We start from the raw sequence: 25399 nt of genomic DNA, 5'->3' as shown, positions 1-25399 counted from the left end.
ACAGGTGTCACAGCATGCTCTGCAATGTACTCTTCGTCCTAGCCACAAAGTTGTTATGGGGTTCTTGTGGTAAGGCGTTCCATTCCTCCACCAGCGCCGTTGACAAATGCTGGATGGTCGTCAGTGCAAGTGAACGTGCTTCCTTACGACTCTACACATTCCAAATTTGATCAATGGGATTCAAGCCAGGGGAATGTGCAGGCCAGTCCATTCGCCGAGTATCCTCTCGTTCAAAGGAGCTCATCCACTTGCACTGTCCGATGCGGTCGCGCATTGTCTCCATAAAAATTGTTTCGGTTATAAGAATATATGTTTTAAAAACTCGGATTTCAGAACAGTATTTTGTAGAAAATCATATTCCATCATATATTGTACGATAAGTTTTCAAAAACCAAAACCTAGGATGTTTGGGGCTGCGGATGGGAGGTGTCGGGGTATGGTTGAAGAGCTACGCTCTGGCACCCAAAACGTTGGAAATTAAGCACTGCTGCACTGTGTAACAATATTTGAGCAGTTGGCCCCACTTTCTATGCTGTGTGGATGACTTGAATAACACAAAAAGTACACAATAAGCTACAGATGGTAACATACACCGGTGTCCAAAATTAAAGCACCAAACGGAAATGTTGCAAGGTTGCGTACATTTTGCCACAAAATAGCATAAACAGGTGATAGTAAAGTAGAAACAATGTAAAGAATACAGAACGTAATCAACTGCAACACGCATGACGGTAGACAGATATGTTCTTCGTTTTTTTCCAACCTAAGGATTTGCACACACATTCTGACAATTGATTAACGTGCTCAGTATGGAATGTGACTACCCGTGGCAACAGTACAGCCCTTACAACGACTGGAGATGCTGTGAATGATGTCATCAGTCTCATGATGAGGCAATAACGCCAATTCTTCCTGTAGAGGTGCTCACAAGTTTTGGAGAGTGGTTGGTGGATGTTGACGTGATGCAACCCCTCTCCCTAGTGCATCCCAGACATGCTCTGTGGGATTCATATCGGGAGAGCGAGCAGGCCACACCATGTGTCCAATATCTCCCATTTTCACAAAAATATCAACTATCCATGCTCTATGAGGTCGAACATTATCATCCATCAATATGAAGTCTGGGCCCAGTGCACCTCGCAACAACCGTAAATGACGCCCCAATATCTCGTCACGATACATAACAGCAGTTAAATCTTGCCGATTCACCTGTATATTTCCATGAAAGGAGTTCGAGTGGTCAAAACAATCCCTCCCCACACCATTATGGACCCTCCCCAATATTGGGTTTTGGTCCTGAAATCGTGTTCCACATACCCTCCAGATGCGAATCCGTCGAGAATCACTCTCCAGACTAAATCAGGACTCACCTGTGAAAAGAAAATTAGCCCACTGTTCGACCCTCCAGGTGGCATGTTGACGAGTCCATTCTTGACGTTCCCTTCTGTGAAGACGCATCAGAGGTACACATACAGTACGTGTCCGACAGTAAAAGCCACACTGCCGAAGCCTTCTGTACACCGTTTGCCTCACTGCAAGATATCCAGTAGATGTTGTGAGGTCAGGTGCCAATTTCCATGCAATACTAAGGCGGTAGCGTCGTGTCCTTACAGCCAAATAACGGTCCTCTCTTCTGAAGTCGCACGTGGTCGGCCCTGTCCTGGTCTCCGGGATACAGTTTCGGTCTCTATAAACTGTCGCCACATCCGAGAAATAACAGAACGATTCACATTAAGCCATCGGGCCACACCAGTTTGCGACTTTCCTGCTTCTATGCTTCCTACGGCCCTCCACAGCAGAGTCTGTAGGCGTCTTCTCTGTCACACACTGCACCGACTGTCAATGTGTACACAGTGCTTGTGGATGTGGGACTACCCAGCAAACCTACCCCTCTTCATAGGTGCCCTGTCGTCATTGCTGGTGTGGTTGTCCGTTGATCGGAAAGCCATCTTCCGTGCAGAACAAGATCGTAACGACGTCTGTTGACAGTTTGTGTGATTATATCGTGTATTAGACTCAGGACGGGGAAGTTGCGGTTTGTTCCTTTAATTTTGGACACCAGTGTATAAAGTGAATGAAGTAGCGCAACTACATTTGTTCTAGTGAGATTCGTTTCGTCTCTTTTTCTTCCTTATGCACATCTGAGAAGGTGCACACAAACAGCTGTGGCACATAACATTTCCAAAAATCCTTCATGTCAGTTACAGCTTTGACTCGTGCTTTACAAGGATAAAAGAACACAGAAGCATAGTGAGTTAAAATAGTTTATTATTAGTAAAGTGTAGCCTCAAGACCTTCGTAACTCAAACAGTCTTGGATCTGAGAACCAGCATAAAATCTAAGTTTTCATCTCGAGTAATACTTGGAAAATTCGTTCTTTACCACTACTACGATGTTCTAACCATGGAAGGAAAAAAATAATGAAAACCGAAAGCACTACCGTTCTGGTCACTGAGGGACCTATCGGTATCTGCCGACCGCCGTGTCGTCATCCTCAGCGGGTGACATCATGTGGATGTCGTATGGAGGGTTTGGAGCCAGCACGCCGCTACCCAGACCGCAGACCTTGGCGCCGCTTCTTCTCATTCAGATAGATCAGTTCCTCAGCTGACGTCACGTGGTTCAGTGAGTGCTCCCACCAAGGAAAAAGAACCTGACAGTATCGGGAATTGAAGTCGGGTCCTCCGAGACGAGAGAGAGAGAGAACGTACTTAATATCTTTTTAAGTGTCAGCATGTACTGTCGTGTAACAGGTGTATGATGACCTCTATTCACAAATTCGTATCATACATTAGATAACCTCTCACATGTACTCGGTTATGACGTCATTCTTAGCTTAAGACTACAATTCGACGACTTGAGCTCAAAAAACAAATGGGCTAGCAAAATTTTGGTATTACACTGTTGTTCAAAATAAAAGAAACAATCGTAAATTATACTTGGTTGTGCCCGTTTTGCCACAAAACACTATACACAGGTGATAGTAAACTAGAAACAATGTAAAGAATACAGAAATGTAAACAACAGCAACATGCATAACGATAGACAGAAATGTTCTTCGTGTTTTCCAACTTAACAGATTTGCACACACATTCTGACAACTGGTTAATGTGCTCAGTGTGGGGTGTGACCACCTCTGGCAGCAATACAGGCCTGACAACGACGGGACATGCAGTGAATGGTGTCATCAGTCTCCCCGTTCCTCCTCCATTACCACTCGCAAGTCTTGGAGAGTGGTTGGTGGATGCTGGCGTGATGAAAACCATCTCCCTAGTGCATCCCAGGCATGCTCTATGGGATTCAAATCGGAAGAGCGAGCAAGCCCCGCCATGGGTGCAATATCTTCCGTCTCCAAGAAAACATCAATCATCCGTGCTGTATGAGGTAGAGCGTTGCCGTCCATCAATACGAAGTCTGGGCTCACAGCACAACGCAACAACCGCACATTAAGGTCCCAAGATCTCGTCACGATACCTGACAGCAGTTAAACATTGCCGATCCACCCGTACAATTTCGTGAAGAGGTGTTAGTGTGGTTACTATAATCCGTGCCCACACCATTAGGGATCCTCATCGATATCGGTCTCTTTCCACAGTGTTTGGGTCCCGAAATACACTTCCACGTTCTCTCTAGGCGCTAATCCGTCGAGAATCACACTCCAGACTAAATCTGGACTCATTTGTGAAAAGAACATTGGTTCACTGTTCGGATGTCCAGGTGACATGCTGATGACTGCACACTGCACGTTCCCTTCTGCGAAGAAGCGTCAGAGGTACACATACAGCAGGTCTCCGACAATAAAGGCCACTCTGCCGAAGCCTTCTGTACACCGTTTGTCTCGATACAATACGTCCAGTGGACTCTACGGTATCAGTTGCCAATAGCCGTGCAGTACTAAGTCGATACCGTCTTGGCCTTACAGCCAAATATAACGGTTCTTTCTTCCTGATGTCACAAATGGTCTCCGGGATACAGTTTCGGTCTCTATAAACTGTCGCCACATCCGACATAGAACAGAACGATTCAGATTAATGTATCTAGACGTTTGCGACTGTCCTGCTTCTACTCTTCCTTGGCCCCATCATCACAGAGAGTATGGTAGGTGTCTTTGTGCCATACAGCAACGTCTGTGGCTGTGTACACAGTGATTGTGGATGTGGGGCTACGCGGCAAACACCACCTCGTTTCGTAGGTGCTCTGACGTCATCGCTGGCGTGGTTGTCCGTTGACCAGAATGCCACCTTCCGTGCAGAACACGATCGTACGGACATCTGTTGACATTCTGTATGATTATATCGTGAATTACACAGAACGGGGAAATGGCGGTTTGTTACTTTAATTCTGGACACCAGCGTATTACAACATGGCCCTTGGAATGAAACATTAATTCCTTTCATATATTATTCAGGGCAATCATGCCCTGCCCGAGAGTTCACCAATGTAATCAAAAAACCGTAACTGATACAAGTACAGTAAAGAAAACATAACCTGTCATCCACAAGCCGCCTGCGATCAGTACCCAATCGTCAGTTCACTGAGACGTTGCTTTCCATATTAAGCGTTAATCGTTGTCTGTCTCTCCGTAGTCTAAGCCTCATGCAGAAGGAGGATCAAAGCAGTGACGCAAGGATGACGTAATTCGCCACAGTGATTATTCCACGCCGCAGACGCCCATATCCTGGTAATGGAATTTTACACTCCATCAGTGTCACGACAGTGCCGTAACCGTGATTCACAAAACACCGTGCAAAGGCGAAGCACTGTGCTGGTTTTGAGGTGCAGCCGGGTGGGAAGGAAGCCGGAATAGACAAAGATTATGAAGGCCAAAAAAAAAAGGAAGGCAGCTACAAAACAACTGCGCAGTTATAACATCGATTCCCGGAATGATGACTGAGAAGATACACCGTGTTCACTGTTACATCGGGCACTCACTTTTTCTACAGAGAGACTTCCGCAGTTTCCTTACTGAAAGAAGTAACAAAATCTGAGCGTCATCAGAATCTGATTTATGAAAGGTGGAAAGTATGAATTCACTATGACGCTCGATTTATTCAGGGCGAAACGAGTCCATGACTTTACCGGATGTAATTTCAGGTGAAGGTAACAGCTCTTCCGTCAGAACTACTGATAGCCTTGGGAGAGCCAGCCATGATAAACTATTCCATCTCGTGCGCAAGATGTATGAGACGCGCGAAATATCCTCAGACTTCAAGAAGAATGTAATAATTCCAATTTCTAAGAAAGCAGGTGCTGACATGTGTGGATATTACCGAATTGTCAGTTTCATAAGTCATGCCTGCAAAATACAAACACGAATTCGTTACAGAAGAACGGAAAAACTGGTACAAGCTCATCTTGGGAAGGTCACTTTGGATTCCGAAGAAATTAGGAACATGCGAGGCAATACCGACTCTCCGACTTCTCTTAGAAGATAGGTTAAGGAAGGACAAACCTACGTTTATAGCATTTGTCGACTTAGGAAAAGCTTTCAACAATATTCACTGGAATACCTTCTTCCAAATTTTGAAGGTGGCAGGTGTAAAACACAGGAACTCGAAGGTTATTTAGATAGATTAGTCATAAGAATACATGGCTATGAAAGGGAAGGAGTGGTGGAGAAGGAAGTGAGGCAGGGTTGTAGCCTATCCCTGGTGTTATTCAATCTGTATACGGAGCAAGCAGTAGAGGAAACCAAAGAAAAATTCGGAGAAGGAATTAAAGTACAGAGCGAAGAAATTAATCTTCCGGATTTGCCAATGACATTATAATTCTGTCAGTGATAGCAAAGCACTTGGAAGAGCAACTGAACGGAATGGACACCACCTTGAAAGGAGGATATAAGATGAACATCAACAGAAGCAAGACAAGGATAATAGAACGTAGTAAAATTAAATCAGTTGTTGATGAGGGAATTAGATTAGGAAACGAGACACTTAAAGTAGTAGACAGAATGGTTGTTTCGGAAGTAAAATAACTGATGATTGCCTAAAGCAGGGAGGATATAAAATGTAGACTGGCAATGGCACGAAAAGCGTTTCTGAAGAAGAGAAATTTGTTGACACAGAACAGGGACTTAACCTTTCTGGAAGTGGTTCTATGGCGTGTAGCCACGTATGGAAGTTAAATATGGAGAATAAACAGTTCAGACAAGAAGAAAATAGATGCTCTTGAAATGTGGTATATAGAAGAATGCCAACGGCCTTGCCGCAGTGGTAACACCGGTTCCCGTCAGATCACCGAAGTTAAGCGCTGTCGGGCTGGGCTAGCACTTGGACGGGTGACCATTCGATCTGCAGAGCGCTGTTGGCAAGCGGGCTGCACTCGGCCCTTGTGAGGCAAACTGAGGAGCTAAGTGATTGAGAAGTAGCGGCTCCGGCCTCGGAAACTGACATACGGCCGGGAGGGCGTTGTGCTAACCACATGCCCATCCATATCCGCATTCAGTGACGCCTATGAAGTGAGGATGACATGGCGGCCGGTCGACACCTTTGGGCCATCATGGACTGTTCGGGAGGAGTATACAGAAGAACGCTGAAGATTAAGTGGATAGATCACGTAACTAATGAGGAGGTACTGAACAGAATTGGGGAGACACGAAATTTGTGGCACAACTTGACTAAAAGAAGGATCACCAATTTAGTATTAGATTGAGGTGTGGGGTTAAAAATGGTAGAGGAAGACAAAGAAATAAACAGAGTAGGCAGATTCAGAAGGAAGGAAGTTGCAGCAGTTATTCAGAGATGAAGAGCTTTGCACACGATGGAGTAGCAGGACAGCTGCACCAAACCAGTCTTTGGACCAAAGAAAATAGCAGCAGCAGCAGCAGCAGCAACAACAACAGCTCGTTCTGCATTACTAAGTCTTTACTCAGATGGTTTGATACAGTTCTCCTCGCTAGTTTTCAAACGTTCAAATGTGTGTGAAATCTTATGGGACCTAACTGCTAAGGTCATCAGTCCCTAAGCTTACACACTACTTAACCTAAATTATCCTAAGGACAAACAAACACACCCATGCCCGAAGGAGGACTCGAACCTCCGCCGGGTCCAGCCGCACAGTCCATCACTGCAGCGCCTTAGACCGCTCGGCTAATCCCGCGCGGCTCGCTAGTTTTCCTCTGTGCAAGTCCCTTCTTCTTTATGTAACTACTGGAACCAGCTATTGTATTCATTCCCTTGTCCTCCTCAACAACTTTTATGCCTCAGACTTCTCTCCATTTCCAAACTGACTCAGGATTTGGCCGGTCAACGGATCTTTTGTTTTAGTCAAGTTGTGCCATGAATTTCTTGTCTCCCCAATTCCAGTCAGTACCTCCTCATCAGTTACTCGATCGAACCCATCAACTCTTCAGTGTTTTTCTGTAGCTGCACTTTTCAAAAGCTTCCATATTCTTCCCGAACTGATTATATTCCAGTTTTCACTTTCGTGAAAGGCTATACTCCAGACAAACACCATCAGGAAGTTCTTCCTATCATCTAAATTTGTATTCGATATCAACATATCCCTCTTCTTCAGAAGTGCTTTTCTTACCATAGCCACTCTGAATTTATATCTTCACTAATTCTACCACCATCAGTGTTTTTCCTAGTTTTAATATATTACTTCCTAATTTAATGCCCTCACAATCATCTCATTTTCTTCGACTACATTCCATTACCCTTGTTTTACTTTTGTTGTTGTTCATCTTATACTCTTTAGGTTCAACTGCTCTTCCAAATCCTTTGCTGTCTGTGACAGAATGACGTACTTTAACTCTCTTTCCAGATTTCTCCTTGTTTCCTATCCTGCCTGCTCCATGTACAGGTTGAATAATATCGGGGATGCGCTATTGACTTCTCAATCACTGTTTCGCATTGACTCCTTTCGTTCTGAATAGATTCTTTGGCTGAGTGACAGAGAACTGATGTGAAAGAGAAACCAGCCGCGCGCTCACACCTGTCTTATGTGGCATGGAAGGACGTAAGGGACTCAGAACTGTCACAATGCAACGTCAGCCTAAGGAAATGGGGCTTCAGCAGTGATTATGATGGTAACCTACACGACCAACAACATCTTCTAGTCTGCGGGAACGTGCTGGGTATGTTTTACCTGTGATCTTGCTGCAGCTAACAAAATAGCACTCAAAACTCTCGACAGAATATAAGACAATTATCTTGCTGTTTGTTTCATCAGTTCTTGCCGTATATAATAATCCCGATATTTTTATTGTTATTACTTTCTATTTGTACTGTACTGAATTGCCTCTACAACTGGTTACTTGTCTGCAATTGATCTCTGTGTGTTCGTCATTAACGCTCTACCAATAGTGTAATAATTTCAGGTCTTGTACACGTGAAATGAATAAATAAATGCCTTTCTATCTGAAAACTGCAGTTTGGCTTCTGTGAAATTTTAAATAACCTTTCGCTCCCTGTATTTCATTCCTGCTATCTTCATAATTTCTAACAATGTATTCCAATCAACACTGTCGCAACCTTTCACTAAATCTACAAATTCTGTCGACTAAGTCGTTGACTCACTACTGCGTCCTGTGTCCCCACATTTCTCCGGAAAACAAACTGGTCTTCTCCAAGGACGGTTTTTATTAGCTTTTCCATGCTTCTGTAAGTAATTCGTGTCAATATTTTTGAACCATGAGTTATGAAACTGTCAGTTCGATTAAAAGTCAGCCGGCCAAAGTGGCCGAGTGGTTTTAGGCACTTCAGTCTGGAACCGCACGACCGCTACGGTCGCAGGTTCGAATCCTGCCTCGGGCATGGATGTGTGTGATGTCCTTAGGTTAGTTAGGTTCAAGTAGTTCTAAGTTCTAGGGGACTGATGACCACAGATGTTAAGTCCCATAGTGCTCAGAGCCATTTGAACCATTAAAAGTCCCACCTGTCAGCACCAACTATCTTCGGAATTAGAATTATTACGTCTGGAGAAAAAAAGCGTGAAACTGGCCAGTATGGGGGGAAATTTACTTACGTATTTTACTTACACATTTCATTCGTGTAGTTCGCAAGCCCCAATAAATACCGCCAAGAAATGTACAGTGCCTGATCAAAAGTAACCGAACACCCCTATGTAATACGGAACTGGCTACTAGACGTCACGAGAGGCTGACCCGCCAGTATAAAAGAGAGCACTGTGTTGTCAGTAGATAACAAGCATAATGGGTCGGTCAGAAAGACTGACTGATTTCGAACGTGGGCTACGCACTGGATGACACCTGAGTAACAAATCCGTAAGGTGTCTTTCAGCCATTTTGAAGCTGTCCATGTCGACTGTTAGTGATGTCATGCTGAGGAGGAAAGGCGAAGGGAAAGCCACAACTAAACCAGCGCCAGGCAGACCACATGTACTGATCCACAAGGAGTGTCGAGGGTTGCGGAGGGTGGCTGTAAGAAATGGCATGAAATCAGCTGAAGAAATAATTTGTTTGATCCAAAGTGTTACCAGTAGTATAGCCAGCACAATGACTGTGCGCAGGGAGTTGAAAAGAATGGGATACAGTGGTTGAGCAACTCCTCGTAAGCCACACATTTCTCTAATGAACGTTAGGTGTCGCTTAAGAAGGTGTAAACATCGGCACTACTGGTCAACTAATGACTGGAAACGAATAATGTGGAGATACAAATCACGTTATACCCGGCGTCAATCTGGTGGTAGGCTCTGAGCGTGGCGAACGCCTGGAGAACGATACCTACCATCCCTGGTAGTGCCAACAGAGAAGTACAGAGGGTGGTTAATGTTACGATAGGGGAGTGTGTTTTGTCTTTAGCCTATGGTCCTCGTATTCTCTACTGCGGTTAAGAAAATGCTAAATACAAACGTGCATAAACACATTTTTGAGCATAGTGTACTGCGTACGGTAGGGGAACACTTCGGAGACGGTGATTGATTGTATCAGCATGAAAATGCACTCTGTCATGTAGTAGCATCAATGAAGGAATGGGTTGTTAGCAGTAACATTCCTGAAACAGGCTGGCCTACCCAGTGTCCCAAAGTGAACCCAATGGAACACGTCTTGGATGAGTTAGAAAGTCGACTTCGCTTCAGACCCCATTGTGCAACACAGCACAACCTTCTCTGGTTTCGGCACTCCACATTCTTTCACGCATCTCATTGAAACTGCTTCCAGCATATTTCAAGCCGTCGTAAAGACCAGGGGTGGACATACCCTATGTTAGGATCCATTAATGGGTGTCCGGGTACATTTAATCTGATAGTGAAAGTAAGAGTCGGATTTGCACAAGATGTATGTTGAAGGAAGCGACATGTTTTTGTGTCATTTTGGAAGATGAGCTTCCCAAATTTTGTTGTGAGGCCCCCCTGGGACATACTGTTGAGTATCTCGGTCACGCTGACTAAACGAAACGGTGACGAATCTTTCGTCTCTTCTTTTAATCTTCTCTATATCTTCCATTATTTCCACTTCGTAAGAATCCGAGACCGATGAACACCACTCAGGAGAACTTCTAACAAGAATTTTATAAGCGACCTCTGTCATTTCCCGACTATGATTTTCTTAGGATTCAAGGTTTTCAGTGGTGACTGCAACCAGTCGCCTCTTGTGATGGTAGAATTTTTATTTTCCCGTTACCGGTTTCAAGTCGCCTAGCGACTCATCATCTAATGGTACAGTTTCAGTGTTCGTTCATAGGACTGTGAGGGTCGTTGTGAAAGTTGGCACTTAGTAATTTTTCTCTCAGAATAATAGAACATAATGCACAATATGCTTTGAACAGAATCTTTGATACGTCATTGATAAGTTAGACTTCTTAACCATCAGTCGAGAATATTTCTATCAAAAAGACGCACTGCTTAAGACAATGGACTCACATTCGAGATGTCACCCAATTTCGGTTTTCCATGACTTAGAAAATCGCTTGAAGTGAATGTTGGTGCGGTTCCTCTGACAAAGACGTGGCAGAATTCCTTCCCTGTCATGCTCGAACTGTTGCCCACGCTCACTGTGTGACGGTCGTTGGAGTGACAAGCACATGCTTCGACCGACTGCTCTGCTAAACCGTCTTTCAGTGCTCTGTAGGTCGACGACGCCGTTATTTGGAGCAGTCTAGCAGGGATTAAGCAGTCTCTGTTTTGATCTGCAGCTTACCGGAAGCAGAGACCACAGCCTTATTCGTTCCACCGCTACGATAGTGCTACTTTTATAATGACCTAATTTTCAAAACTCCAATCTTCTTTTTATTTTTACAGCTATTACATCAGAGCAGCAACCTACAACACCAAACATTTACGATCTTTGTCAACCCATCGGTGGACTTGACGTGTCACAGGAGGGAAATTTATTGTCGAAGTACCAAGCCACAACTAATTTCCGTTATGCACTTTTTTTTGAGAAATGCTAAATTTATCACCTCCGCACTTTCATCAAGCTTAATACTTATTGTATACAATAATAATATCATTATGACCGTGCGGGGTAGCCGTGCGGTCTGAGGCGCCTTGTACGGTTCGCGCGGCTCCCCCCGCCGGAGCTTCGAGTCCTACCTTGGGCACGGGTATGTGTATTGTCCTCACCGTAAGTTAAAGTTAGATTAAGTAGTGTGTAAGCCTAGGGACCGATGACCTCAGCAGTTTGGTCTCGTAGAAATTTCCACTAATTTCCAAAAAATTTATCATTATTAAGTCATTTAGAGAAATCACGTTAACCCTTTAAATGGCAATGATAAATATAGATACCATTATTTCCTTAGTACGAACAGAGGTAAAATAGTCCCCCATTCGGATCACCGGGCGGGGACTACTCAGGAGGACATCGTTATCAGGAGAAAGAAAACTGGCATTCTACGGACCGTAGCGTGGAATGTGAGATACCTTAATCGGGCAGGTAGGTTAAAAAATTTAAAAAGGGAAATAGATAGGTTAAAGTTAGACATAGTGAGAATTAGTGAAGTTCGGTGGCAGGAGGAACAAGACCTCTGGTCAGGTGATTCCAGGGTTATAAATACGAAATCAAATAGGGGTAATGCAGGAGTAGGTTTAATAATGAAGAAAAAAATAGGAGTGCGGGTAAGCTACTACAAACAGCATAGTGAACGTATTATAGTGGCCAAGATAGACACGAAGCCCATGCCTACTACAGTAGTACAAGTTTATATGCCAACTAGCTCTGCAGATGACGAAGAAATTGAAGAAATGTATGATGAGATAAAAGAAATTATTCAGGTGGTGAAGGGAGACGAAAATTTAATAGTCATGGGTGACTGGAATTCGACAGTAGGAAAATGGAGAGAAGGAAACATAGTAGGTGAATATGGATTGGGGCTAAGAAATGAAAGAGGAAACCGCGTAGTAGAATTTTGCACGGAGCATAACTTAATCATAGCTAACACTTGGTTCAAGAATCAAAAAAGAAGGTTGTATACATGGAAGAATCCTGGAGATACTAAAAGGTATCAGATAGATTATGTAATGGTAAGACAGAGATTTAGGAACTACGTTTTAAATTGTAGGACATTTCCAGGGGCAGATGTGGACTCTGACTACAATCTATTGGTTATGAACTGTAGATTAAAACTGAAGAAACTGCAAAAAGGTGGGAATTTAAGGAGATGGGACCTGGATAAACTGAAAGAACCAGAGGTTGTACAGAGTTTCAAGGAGAGCGTAAGGGAACAATTGACAGGAATGGGGGAAAGAAATACAGTAGAAGAAGAATGGGTAGCTCTGAGGGATGAAGTAGTGAAGGCAGCAGAGGATCAAATAGGCAAAAAGACGAGGGCTAGTAGAAATCCTTGGGTAACAGAAGAAATATTGAATTTAATTGATGAAAGGAGAAAATATAAAAATGCAGTAAATGAAGCCGGCAAAAAGGAATACAAACGTCTCAAAAATGAGATCGACAGGAAGTGCAAAATGGCTAAGCAGGCATGGCTAGAGGACAAATGTAAGGATGTAGAGGCTTATCTCACTAGGGGTAAGATAGATACTGCCTACAGGAAAATTAAAGAGACCTTTGGAGAAAAGAGAGCCACTTGTATGAATATCAAGAGCTCAGATGGAAACCCAGTTCTAAGCAAAGAGGGGAAAGCAGAAAGGTGGAAGGAGTATATAGAGGGTCCATATAAGGGCGATGTACTTGTGGACAATATTATGGAAATGGAAGAGGATGTAGATGAAGATGAAATGGGAGATACGATACTGCGTGAAGAGTTTGACAGAGCACTGAAAGACCTGAGTCGAAACAAGGCCCCCGGAGTAGACAACATTCCATTAGAACTACTGACGGCCTTGGGAGAGCCAGTCCTGACAAAACTCTACCATCTGGTGAGCAAGATGTACGAGACAGGCGAAATTCCCTCAGACTTCAAGAAGAATATAATAATTCCAATCCCAAAGAAAACAGGTGTTGAGAGATGTGAAAATTACCGAACAATCAGTTTAATAAGTCACAGCTGCAAAATACTAACGCGAATTATTTACAGACGAATGGAAAAACTGGTAGAAGCCGACCTCGGGGAAGATCAGTTTGGATTCCGTAGAAATGTTGGAACACGTGAGGCAATACGGACCTTACGACTTATCTTAGAAGAAAGATTAAGGAAAGGCAAACCTACGTTTCTCGCATTTGTAGACTTAGAGAAAGCTTTTGACAATGTTGACTGGAATACTCTCTTTCAAATTCTGAAGGTGGCAGGGGTAAAATACAGGGAGCGAAAGGCTATTTACAATTTGTACAGAAACCAGATAGCAGTTATAAGAGTCGAGGGGCATGAAAGGGAAGCAGTGGTTGGGAAGGGAGTGAGACAGGTTGTAGCCTCTCCCTGATGTTATTCAATCTGTATATTGAGCAAGCAGTAAAGGAAACAGAAGAAAAATTTGGAGTAGGTATTAAAATCCAGGGAGGAGAAATAAAAACTTTGAGGTTCGCCGATGGCATTGTAATTCTGTCAGAGACAGCAAAGGACTTGGAAGAGCAGTTGAACGGAATGGACAGTGTCTTGAAAGGAGGATATAAGATGAACATCAACAAAAGCAAAACGAGGATAATGGAATGTAGTCGAATTAAATCGGGTGATGCTGAGGGAATTAGATTAGGAAATGAGACACTTAAAGTAGTAAATGAGTTTTGCTATTTGGGGAGCAAAATAACTGATGATGGTCGAAGTAGAGAGGATATAAAATGTAGACTGGCAATGGCAAGAAAAGCGTTTCTGAAGAAGAGAAATTTGTTAACATCGAGTATTGATTTAAGTGTCAGGAAGTCGTTTCTGAAAGTATTTGTATGGAGTTAGCCATGTATGGAAGTGAAACATGGACAATAAATAGTTTGGACAAGAAGAGAATAGAAGCTTTTGAAATGTGGTGCTACAGAAGAATGTTGAAGATTAGGTGGATAGATCACGTAACTAATGAGGAGGTATTGAATAGGATTGGGGAGAAGAGAAGTTTGTGGCACAATTTGACTAGAATCAGGGATCGGTTGGTAGGACATTTCCTGAGGCCTCAAGGGATCACAAATTTAGCATTGGAGGGCAGTGTGGAGGGTAAAAATCGTAGATGGAGACCAATAAATGAATACACTAAGCAGATTCAGAAGGATGTAGGTTGCAGTAGGTACTGGGAGATGAAGGAGCTTGCACAGGATAGATTAGCATGGAGAGCTGCATCAAGCCAGTCTCAGGACTGAAGACCAACAACAACAACGAACAGTCTATTATATCGGTATTAATATATTGCGATAGTTTCTCTCATACGTGTGAATACCGTTTTTATATTTCTAAACTTGTAGGCTTGAGATACCAGCGAACAAATGAGTAACTGTAAAAATGTTTACGATGCCATTTGAGGGACTCGTCTTCAGATCTAGTTCTGTGTTCAGCAACTATTTGTCACCTTTGGATTTCCTCTTCTGTAATAGACGATGGTAAGTTCAATTCACACCAACATTTGCTACATTATAAAGTATAAGTTCAATACAAGAATCGTTTGCAAGCGTAGTTACGAGGGTCATTCAATAATTAAAGAGACAAATTGGTCTGGAGAAAAAAGCGTTTATTTTTACAAAACAAAACTGTTTTTCTATTTTTCAACATAATCCCCCTGAACATTTATGCACTTGTTCCAACGGGCTACAAGCTTTTTCATTCCGGTTGCAAAGAACTCATTATTTTGTTGTTTGAACCAATTTCCCACAAACTTTTCCACGTCCTCGTTGTCCTAGAACCTCTTCCCACGAAATGCCTCCTTCAGTGCACCAAACAAATGGAAATCACTAGGTACTAAATCAGGACTGTAAGGGGGATGAGGTAGTACTTCCCAGCCCATTTTGGCGATCGTTTCACGGGTTAGTTGAGCAATATGAGGACGTGCGTTGTCTTGCTGGAGAATCACACCTCTCTTTTAAGATCCACGGCGTCTCTCTCTCATGGCTGGCTTCACCTTGTTTAAAAGCAAATCCGAGTAGTACTGGCTGTTCATTGTACGCTGCTCTTCGAGATAATCACAAAAAACTGGACCTTCAGCATCCGAAAACACCGTCAAGATGACTTTTCCTGCTGATGCTTGGGCTTTGAATTTTTCCTTGACAGGTGAGTTGGTGTGCTTCCACTCCATGCTTTGTCTTTTTTATTCTGGCTCATCATAATGAACCCAAGTTTCATCACAAGTTAAAATTTTGTTGAGGAAATGCTTACCTTCTCTTTCATAACGTTCCCTTAGCTCTGTGCCTACTCTCAACCTTGTTCCTTGTGTAGCCGCGTCAACTCCTTTGGGACCTATCTTGCACATGTTTTGAGGTACTTCATCCTGTTACAGGTAATGTTATGAACTGTACCAATAGTAACTTGAACCTTATCAACTATCATTTCCTTTCAAGTGAGGGAGTTGAAACTGCAACTCGTCGGCCAGAACGGTGTTCGTCAGTCACTGAGTCGCGACCACTTTTGAACTGCTCTACCCACTTGTAAAAATTTGCACGACTCATACAACCTGCACTATAAACTTTAGACATTCTACAGTATATATTCACTGGTTTCTCGCCTTCAGCAAGTAAAAAACGAATAACAGAACGTTGTTCAATTAATGTGGACGTTTAAAGCGGAATCGCCATCTTGAAATGTATTTTTGGGATTATAAAGAAAACAATGTTGGTACATCAGCTGATCAGGGCTCATCCCAGTGATGCCAACTTAAAGCCATAAAAGTACCAAACTTGTCCTACTAACAGTTTTTTCCCCCAGTCCAATTTGTCTCCTTAATTATTGAATGACCCTCGTACATCTAATTTTCTTCCGCGCCGTACATGTAAACAAATAGACTGTCATGAATGAAGTTCCTAGTTACACCTTATTGCTCTTATTATAAACCGTATTACAGGGGCGCCCATGCCCGGGAGCAAGGGTGGGCCGAAGCCCCCCGCTCTCTTCTGGGAGAGGCCGACGATCAATTGCGACAGTTGGAGGTGTGGGGGCAAATTGGGCAGGGGTCGCGTGCAACCCGAGGTCTGGCACCACGTCCCGTTCCCACCCTCTGGAACCAAGGAAAGCGTAGGGAACGTGGAGTAGAGATACAATGAACATCGTTTATTTATTTTTCTTTTCGATCTTTTGTATTTTTATTTATTTTTGTGATTAATACCACCGAGAATATCAGGAAACCAGCGTCACGCGACGAGGAGGGGCAGGAAGAAGTCAGACTAATAAGAACATTCTGATTACCAGTGAACATATCGGTTCTAAATGTAGAAGAAGCGAGGATCAACTCTTCATGACAGAAACACCCCAGCTAAGGGGTGGGTTAAGGAAAAAACTGCAGAGGAAATTGGAGAAAAATTGTCTGTATTTAGGACTGCGAATAACTGCACAGTGGCATTCATTAAGGAACTGCCAAAATTCAAGGATACTTTTCTCGCCATCAGTAAATAAGTGGTACCCTCAAATCCACCTCACAGAGCTCGTCTTTGCTTGCAGGAAGTATCCATCGTCCGGAAAGAGGAGCAGTTGAGTAGGTATCTGATGAGGAGTCGTACGGGTGTTAGTGACATCATCTGTCGCACCAAGAACCAGACACCTATCGCCGATCTGCACACCAAGCGGTGCTCGTCTGTGTCCCTGACGTCACAATCGACGCACAATGGCGTGTCTGCGAGGTGAATCCTGTGTACGCGTGACCGGCATACTTGCTCCTCTTGACAGTAAGGTACCAAGTAGACTGGGCGTCAGTGTCAAGATAAGGAGCGCACACCGTTCGCCAAACGGCACGCCAGCCGACGTGGGGAAGCTTCCCCTCAACCACGTTCGGTGACCTGTGCTGCTGAAGGAAACTATAGAGCGCCTTCGTGGATGTCAACCGCGCCAGCAGTATCACAGTACGGACGTAGCAGAGTTCAAGGAAAAAGCGGCGGAAGTAAAAGAAGGGCGGCGCAAAAATTGTAAATTGGAAGGACTGTGGCACCAAATTGCTGAGGTCATCGGTCCCTAGGCTTACGCACTACTTGATCTAAATTACACTAACTTACGCTAAGGACAACACACACACGCATGCCCGAGGGAGGACTCTAACCTCCGACGGTGGGAGCCGCACGAACCGTGACAAGACGCCCTAGATCGCACGGCTACCCCGCGCGGCAAGGGCGGCAGGACTTCCGAAAGTTGGATAGGTGCTGCGAGAGATTGTGGTGTAAGGGCCTCCGGCAATAGGCTGGTAAGGCACGTAGGACTACGGCGCCACAATGTCATGTGAGAACCAATGAAAAGAGCTACCGCTCTGTCAGACACATTCCACTTGGCCGCCATTAGCGCTAACATCCAGTTCCTACGCACGGATACATCAGTTACGTAATAGACGCGTAAAACTTCTCTAGTAATTTTCTCGGAATTTCCAGAGTAGTGCACCTTACTGCTTGCGCATTACGTTGTTTTAATGACCTACTAAAGGTGTACAAAGTTTTAAGTAAATCCATGACCCCAATGTCGTGGCCTCCCCTTGTGAGTTTCTCAAAATCTCTGTTTGCGGAATCGATGCTGATTTTTATAGAGGAGATTATCATTCTCCAAGTCCCAGTCTTCAAGAAGGGTCGTCGAGCAGATGCGCAAAACTATAGACCTATATCTCTGACGTCGATCTCTTGTAGAATTTTAGAAAATGTTTTTTGCTCGCGTATCATGTCGTTTCTGGAAACTCAGAATCTACTCTGTAGGAATCAACATGGATTCCGGAAACAGCGATCGTGTAAGACCCAACTCGCTTTATTTGTTCATGAGACCCAGGAAATATTAGATACAGGCTCCCAGGTAGATGCTATTTTCCTTGACTTCAGGAAGGCGTTCGATACAGTTCCGCACTGTAACCTGATAAACAAAGTAAGAGCCTACGGAATATCAGACCAGCTGTGTGGCTGGATTGAAGAGCTTTTAGCAAACAGAACACAGCACGTCGTTATCAATGGAGAGACGTCTACAGACGTTAAAGGAACCTCTGGCGTGCCACAGGGGAGTGTTATGGGACCATTACTTTTCACAATATATATAAATGACCTAGTAGATAGTGTCGGAAGTTCCATGCGGCTTTTCGCGGATGATGCTGTAGTATACAGAGGAGTTGCAGCATTAAAAAATTGCAGCGAAATGCAGGAAGATCTGCAGCGGATAGGCACTTGGTGCAGGGAGTGGCAACTGACCCTTAACATAGACAAATGTAATGTATTGCGAATACATAGAAAGAAGGATCCTTTATTGTATGATTATATGATAGCGGAACAAACACTGGTAGCAGTTACTTCCGTAAAATATCTGCGAGTAAGCGTGCGGAACGATTTGAAGTGGAATGATCATATAAAATTAATTGTTGGTAAGGCGGGTACCAGGTTGAGATTCATTGGGAGAGTCCTTAGAAAATGTAGTCCATCAACAAAGGAGGTGGCTTACAAAACACTCGTTCGACCTATACTTGAGTATTGCTTATCAGTGTGGGATCCGTACCAGATCGGGTTGGCGGAGGAGATAGAGGAGATCCAAAGAACAGAGGCGCGTTTCGTCACAGGGTTATTTGGTAAGCGTGATAGCGTTACGGAGATGTTTAGCAAACTCAAGTGGCAGACTCTGCAAGAGAGGCGCTCTGCATCGCGGTGTAGCTTGCTGTCCAGGTTTCGAGAGGGTGCGTTTCTGGATGAGGTATCGAATATATTGCTTCCCCCTACTTATACCTCCCGAGGAGATCACGAATGTAAAATTAGAGAGATTCGAGCGCGCACGGAGGCTTTCCGGCAGTCGTTCTTCCCGCGAAGCATACGCGACTGGAACAGGAAAGGGAGGTAATGACAGTGGCACGTAAAGTGCCCTCCGCCACACACCGTTGGGTGGCTTGCGGAGTATAAATGTAGATGTAGACGTAGAACGTCATAATTCTTGAGGATACAACACGTTGCATAGTTCTACTACAGATTGATGTCAACGATATAGGTCTATAACTGTGCTCATCTGTGCTGCGGTCCTTTTTGAAAAGGAGGAAAAAAATGGTTCAAATGGTTCTGAGCACTATGGGACTTAACATCTGTGGTCATCAGTCCCCTAGAACTTAGAACTACTTAAACCTAACTAACCTAAGGACATCACACACATCCGTGCCCGAGGCAGGATTCGAACCTGCGACCGTAGCGGTCACGCGGTTCCAGACTGAAGCGCCTAGAGCCGCACGGCCACACCGGCCGGAGAAAACAAGGAAGATCTGAGCTTTTTTCCAGTAGCTAGGTGCCATTTGTTGATCCAACGATCTACGATAAACTGCTGTTAGAGGGGTGTGGCGTGCGGACGTGTTGAGCGAGCGCTCTGCTTATTTTCGCGTTTGTTGTGGGAAGTAGAGGTTGGAGTGCAGTGCAGATTTCTGCGCGGATACTTAAACGTGTAATCTGTCACGTTACACAGTAAAGACTGCTTCGGGATCGTAGTTTTGCCGTGAGAGGTTTCTCTGCGACTGTGAATGTATTCGTGCGAGCTGTGTGGCAAGTTCCGTCGGCGGAGCGGGAGGCCTTTGTCCTCTACCGGCGGCCTTCTGCTGACGGCGCGGCTGCGGTGACGTCGCACGCGGACAGTGCTGACAGCGCGGTTTGCGGCGGGTTGACTGCGCGAGTCGCAGCTGTCCGTTGCGTCAGGCGTCGCAGACAGCAGCGGCCGACTCAGCGGGCGCCGTCAACGGAAAGCCGGCTGCAGGTATTGTCAATCGGCACGTGGCTCTTATTTCCTCGCACTTCTTTGGCACTGGCATACTAGCACACTGCCTGAACCCGAAGGCCGAGTTAACAGTGTTTACTACGACCAGACTGTTTTTCACTTACATCAGACCCAGATATGGAGTGCTGGCTGTCGATTACCAAGTACAAGCCGGTGCGGGCTCCCTCTACCTCACTTTGTGAAAAATTGACAGCACGTGCATCTACATCTACATCTACATCCATTCTCCGCAAGCCACCTGACGGTGTGTGGCGGAGGGTACCTTGAGTACCTCTATCGGTTCTCCCTTCTATTCCAGTCTCGTATTGTTCGTAGAAAGAAGGATTGTCGGTATGCCTCTGTGTGGGCTCTAATCTCTCTGATTTTATCCTCATGGTCTCTTCGCGAGATATACGTAGGAGGGAGCAATATACTGCTTGACTCTTCGGTGAAAGTATGTTCTCGAAACTTCAACAAAAGCCCATACCGAGCTACTGAGCGTCTCTCCTGCAGAGTCTTCCACTGGAGTTTTATCTATCAACTCCGTAACGCTTTCGCGATTACTAAATGATCCTGTAACGAAGCGCGCTGCTCTCCGTTGGATCTCCTCTATCTCTTCTATCTCTGGTACGGATCCCACACTGGTGAGCAATATTCAAGCAGTGGGCGAAAAAGTGTACTGTAACCTACTTCCTTTGTTTTCCGATTGCATTTCCTTAGGATTCTTCCAATGAATCTCAGTCTGGCATCTGCTTTACCGACGATCAACTTTATATGATCATTCCATTTTAAATCACTCCTAATGCCTACTCCCAAATAAGTTATGGAATTAACTGCTTCCAGTTGCTGACCTGCTATATTGTAGCTAAATGATAAAGGATCTTTCTTTCTATGTATTCGCAGCACATTACACTTGTCTACATTGAGATTCAATTGCCATTCCCTGCACCATGGGTCAATTCGCCGCAGATCCTCCTGCATTTCAGTACAATTTTCCATTGTTACAACCTCTCGATATACCACAGCATCATCCGCAAAAAGCCTCAGTGAACTTCCGATGTCATCCACAAGGCCATTTTTGTATATTGTGAATAGCAAAGGTCCTACGACACTCCCCTGCGGCACACCTGAAATCGCTCTTACTTCGGAAGACTTCTCTTCATTGAGAATGACATGCTGCGTTCTGTTATCTAGGAACTCTTCAATCCAATCACCCAATTGGCCTGATTGTCCATATGCTCTTACTTTGTTCATTAAACGACTGTGGGGAACTGTATCGAACGCCTTGCGGAAGTCAAGAAACACGGCATCTACCTGGGATCCCGTGTCTATGGCCCTCTGAGTCTCGTGGACGAATATCGCGAGCTGGGTTTCACACGACCGTCTTTTTCGAAACCCATGCTGATTCCTACAGAGTAGAATTCTAGTCTCCAGAAAAGTCATTATACTCGAACATAGTACGTGTTCCAAAATTCTACAACTGATCGACGTTAGAGATATAGGTCTATAGTTCTGCACATCTGTTCGACGTCCCTTTTTGAAAACGGGGATGGCCTGTGCCCTTTTCCAATCGTTTGGAACGCTACGCTCTTCTAGAGACTTGCGGTACACCGCTGCAAGAAGGGGGGGGGGGGGGGGGGGCAAGTTCCTTCGCGTACTCTGTGTAAAATCGAACTGGTATCCCATCAGGTCCAGCAGCCTTTCCTCTTTGGAGCGATTTTAATTGTTTCTCTATCCCTCTGTCGTCTATTTCGATATCTACCATTTTGTCATCTGTGCGACAATCTAGAGAAGGAACTACAGTGCAGTCTTCCTCTGTGAAACAGCTTTGGAAAAAGACATTTAGTATTTCGGCCATTAGTCTGTCACCCTCTCTTCATATTGGGCTCTCCACTAGCTTAAGCTCCAAGTTCGCGCAAACACGCGGACACTAGCGCAAACATCGTGGGCAAAGCTGGCTGCATCAAACACCGAAGGCGGCCAGGAGCCGAAATTGAACTTTACAGTAACATCGGTAGGAAACGGGAATGACAACTGGCCAACACGGGAGCAAGGAGCGACCAGACGAACAAACTCATCAGCGGATGTAACACCCAGGCGCACAAACATGGAATCAAGTGTAGACCAAATTCTGGCGGATTTTCAAGAAGAACTATAGCAGAAAGGGCGTCCACCACAGTTACTTCAACAGTTAGGATCAAAATTTGGGCATTAGCACTCGGCAAAATAAGACTCCGTGGACAAAATGATGAACTAAGAACTGAAAACGGAAGATTGCGTAGGGAATTAACGGCGGAATATGCCCATGACGCAATAGACAGAATTCAACGTTTGGAAATGGAGATCGCAGCCCTAAAGGAAGAAAAACAAACATTACGCTCTAAAACGAGGCTAACACCACTAACTTCCGCTGCAGTCGCTGCAGTAGCGTCCTGTCACCAGGCCGAAAAACAGGGTCGAAGAACAAATCCAATTAGTAAGAAATGAACAGTCCTCTTTTTTAAACCAGAGAACAAGAAGGATACTAAAACCATGACGGAAACATTAACAAAAGCAATAAACCCTTGAACGGATAAAATAAAAGTTAAAGCAATAAGTAATAGATCAAATACAGTAATGCTTGGAACGGAGACACAAAGAGACAAAAAGAAGATTGTTGAAAAAAAACATCAAACTTAAAGGACATTCGATGCGAAGAATCCAGAAAACTAAGACCACTACTGGCGGTACACAGCCTTCCAACAACACTCACACATCAAGAGTTTCTAGAAGGACTGTTTGAAATAAATCTCAGCGACCACATCACCAGAGAGGAATTTCAAGAAGAATTCCAAATACAATTCAAAACAGGTCCGAAAGGGAAAAGAACGGTAAATAATATTCTAGAGATGACGCCAAGGTTCAGATTACTGTTATTACAGAGGGATAGGGAGTACATACAGTTTGAATCTTTAAGCATTATGGACCATGTGTCAGTGCAAAAGTGCCTCAACTGTTGGGATTTTGGCTATTCGTCGATAAGATGTGCCAAAGAAACTATTTGGGGGAAATATGCGGAACCTAGTCATAAAATATTCGAATGTCATGAAAAAAGAACTGTTGGCTGTATTCTCTCAAGAACAGGAAAAGAATGTGGAACAAAATTGGGCAATTACAATTCCATACTTACAAAGAACTCTACAAAAGACAAATAGAAAACACGAAGTGTGATATTACCAACAATGTCATCTAGCACACTCCAAAACAATAGCAGTGAGATAACACTCTTTGGACATCTAGGTAGGGATATGAATACAAACATCAACAATGTACAGACGTCCTCTCAACAAAACACAGATATAAACTCCAGGATCCCACCTTGCAGAAGCAAACACAAATCACCAGCAACAAAAACAAGAGCGTGGTGACTTGCAGTAGCCTAGAGGCAACAACTTGAGCTGATACTGACCACAGACTTTCCAACGAACATGAATCCCCTCATTTAGTTGCAACACTGCGCAAGAAAAATATTTGAGCCTAACAGATTACATCGACGATGCGTGTTTCTACGGCGCCATGGACTGCAATGTGGCGAGGCACATCAAACATGAACTTTTTCAGTGGGAAACACTCCAAAGAGTAGAATAACTGGAAGAGAAAGCCTTTAGTAAAGAAGACCTTAAGAACAACACACTACTCACTTAACAGAAGTACATAACCATGACAATAGACATCCGAGACACGTTCAAGCCCAATCAGAACAGGGTAATGACACTGGCATAACACCAGTACATCTGGACACAACGGAACAACACAAACGTAAATTAATTCTTTCCTCGCCAGAGGATAGGTCACCGTATAATGAAAAACAACATCAGAAAAATATGAATATGACACATCAAAATGTAAACCATACATGCAAACTGTAAGTTTTATCTACGGTGACAATACGCACGAAAAGACAACTCAATGGCAAGACGCATGAAAAGACAACTCAGGTGCAACAAACAAATGTAAACAGAAAACTTCAAACAATAAAAAGAGGCCACACGCCACATATATTCTAAAAACAACATGAACACACAAAAAGCTCACACTGAAAATTCACAAAAATTTTCAAAGGGTGAGATACCACATCACCCAAAACCGGAAATTGCATCAAGAGATAAACACCATGGCTCACTATATGAGGATTACAAAGTTATGATGTAAGAAACAAAACAGACTGCGATAACATCGAAGACAACTTGCGCCTAAGTCGACTTGAAAAGAAAGGAATTTTTGAAATTGCGCTAAGAATGGTAACAAGACTAAAGCACCCACTGGGCGACACTACATGCTACCCCACGACTGAACAAACAGGCAGAATGATTCTACATACCAACCTATAAACTCGAACTCTGTAATCTTTGAAGCAAATTATGTGCACGAAGAAATGAAGACCTTAACCTTGACAATGTCTGCAAGGACCTGCTAAGGGCGCACGGACGCATGTACCTCGATTACACGTAGATCGAGTCGAAGTTATTTGTTTTTACTAAATTTCCATAGTGAAAGTCTTGCAAGTAAACTGTATGGGTGCACGGCGGTGGACGCAGAGCTTGGCAGACAGGTGAACGAGGTATACGCGGATATACGCTTAAGCGCCAAAGAAACTGGGATACGCATGCATATTCAAATACAGAGATATGTAAACAGACAGAATGTAGCGCTGCGGTCGACAACGCCTCTATAAGGCAACAAGTGTCTGGCGCAGTTGTTAGACCGGTTACTGCCGCTGGAATGGCAGCTTATCAGGATTTAAGTGAATTTGAACGTCGTGTGATAGTCGGAGTACGCGCGATGGGACACAGCATCCCCGAGGTAGCGATGGAGTGGGAATTTTCCCGTACGACCCTTTCACGAATGTAGCATAAATACACTACTGGCCATGAAAATTGCTACACCAAGAAGAAATGCAGTTGATAAACAGGTATTCATTGGCAAATATATTATACTAGAACTGACATGTGATTACATTTTCACGCAATTTCGGTGCATAGATCCTGAGAAATCAGTACCCAGAACAACCACCTCTGACCGTAATAACGACCTTGATGCGCCTAGGGATTGAGTCAATTAGAACTTGGATGGCGTGTACGGGTACAGCTGCCCATGCAGCTTCAACACGATACCACAGTTCATCAAGAGTAGTGACTGGCGTATTGTGACGAGTCAGTTCCTCGCCCACCATTGACCTGGCGTTTTCAACTGGTGAGAGATCT

At 44.1% G+C, this 25399-nt stretch overlaps 1 protein-coding gene and 1 pseudogene across 1 annotated transcript in view; one reads left to right on the top strand and one right to left on the bottom strand.

Moving 5' to 3' along the window:
• Window positions 1-25399, bottom strand: part of LOC124802938 (putative inorganic phosphate cotransporter) — a 279538-nt gene that overhangs the window by 158922 nt on the left and 95217 nt on the right. The window lies entirely within an intron of this gene.
• LOC124803660 lies at window positions 6192-6309 on the top strand (annotated as a pseudogene).

Source organism: Schistocerca piceifrons, chromosome 6, assembly GCF_021461385.2.
Source record: "Schistocerca piceifrons isolate TAMUIC-IGC-003096 chromosome 6, iqSchPice1.1, whole genome shotgun sequence".
Lineage (NCBI taxonomy): Eukaryota > Metazoa > Arthropoda > Insecta > Orthoptera > Acrididae > Schistocerca > Schistocerca piceifrons.
The sequence above is the reverse complement of the archived record's forward strand: the minus strand, read 5'-3'. Positions and strand labels throughout refer to the sequence as shown.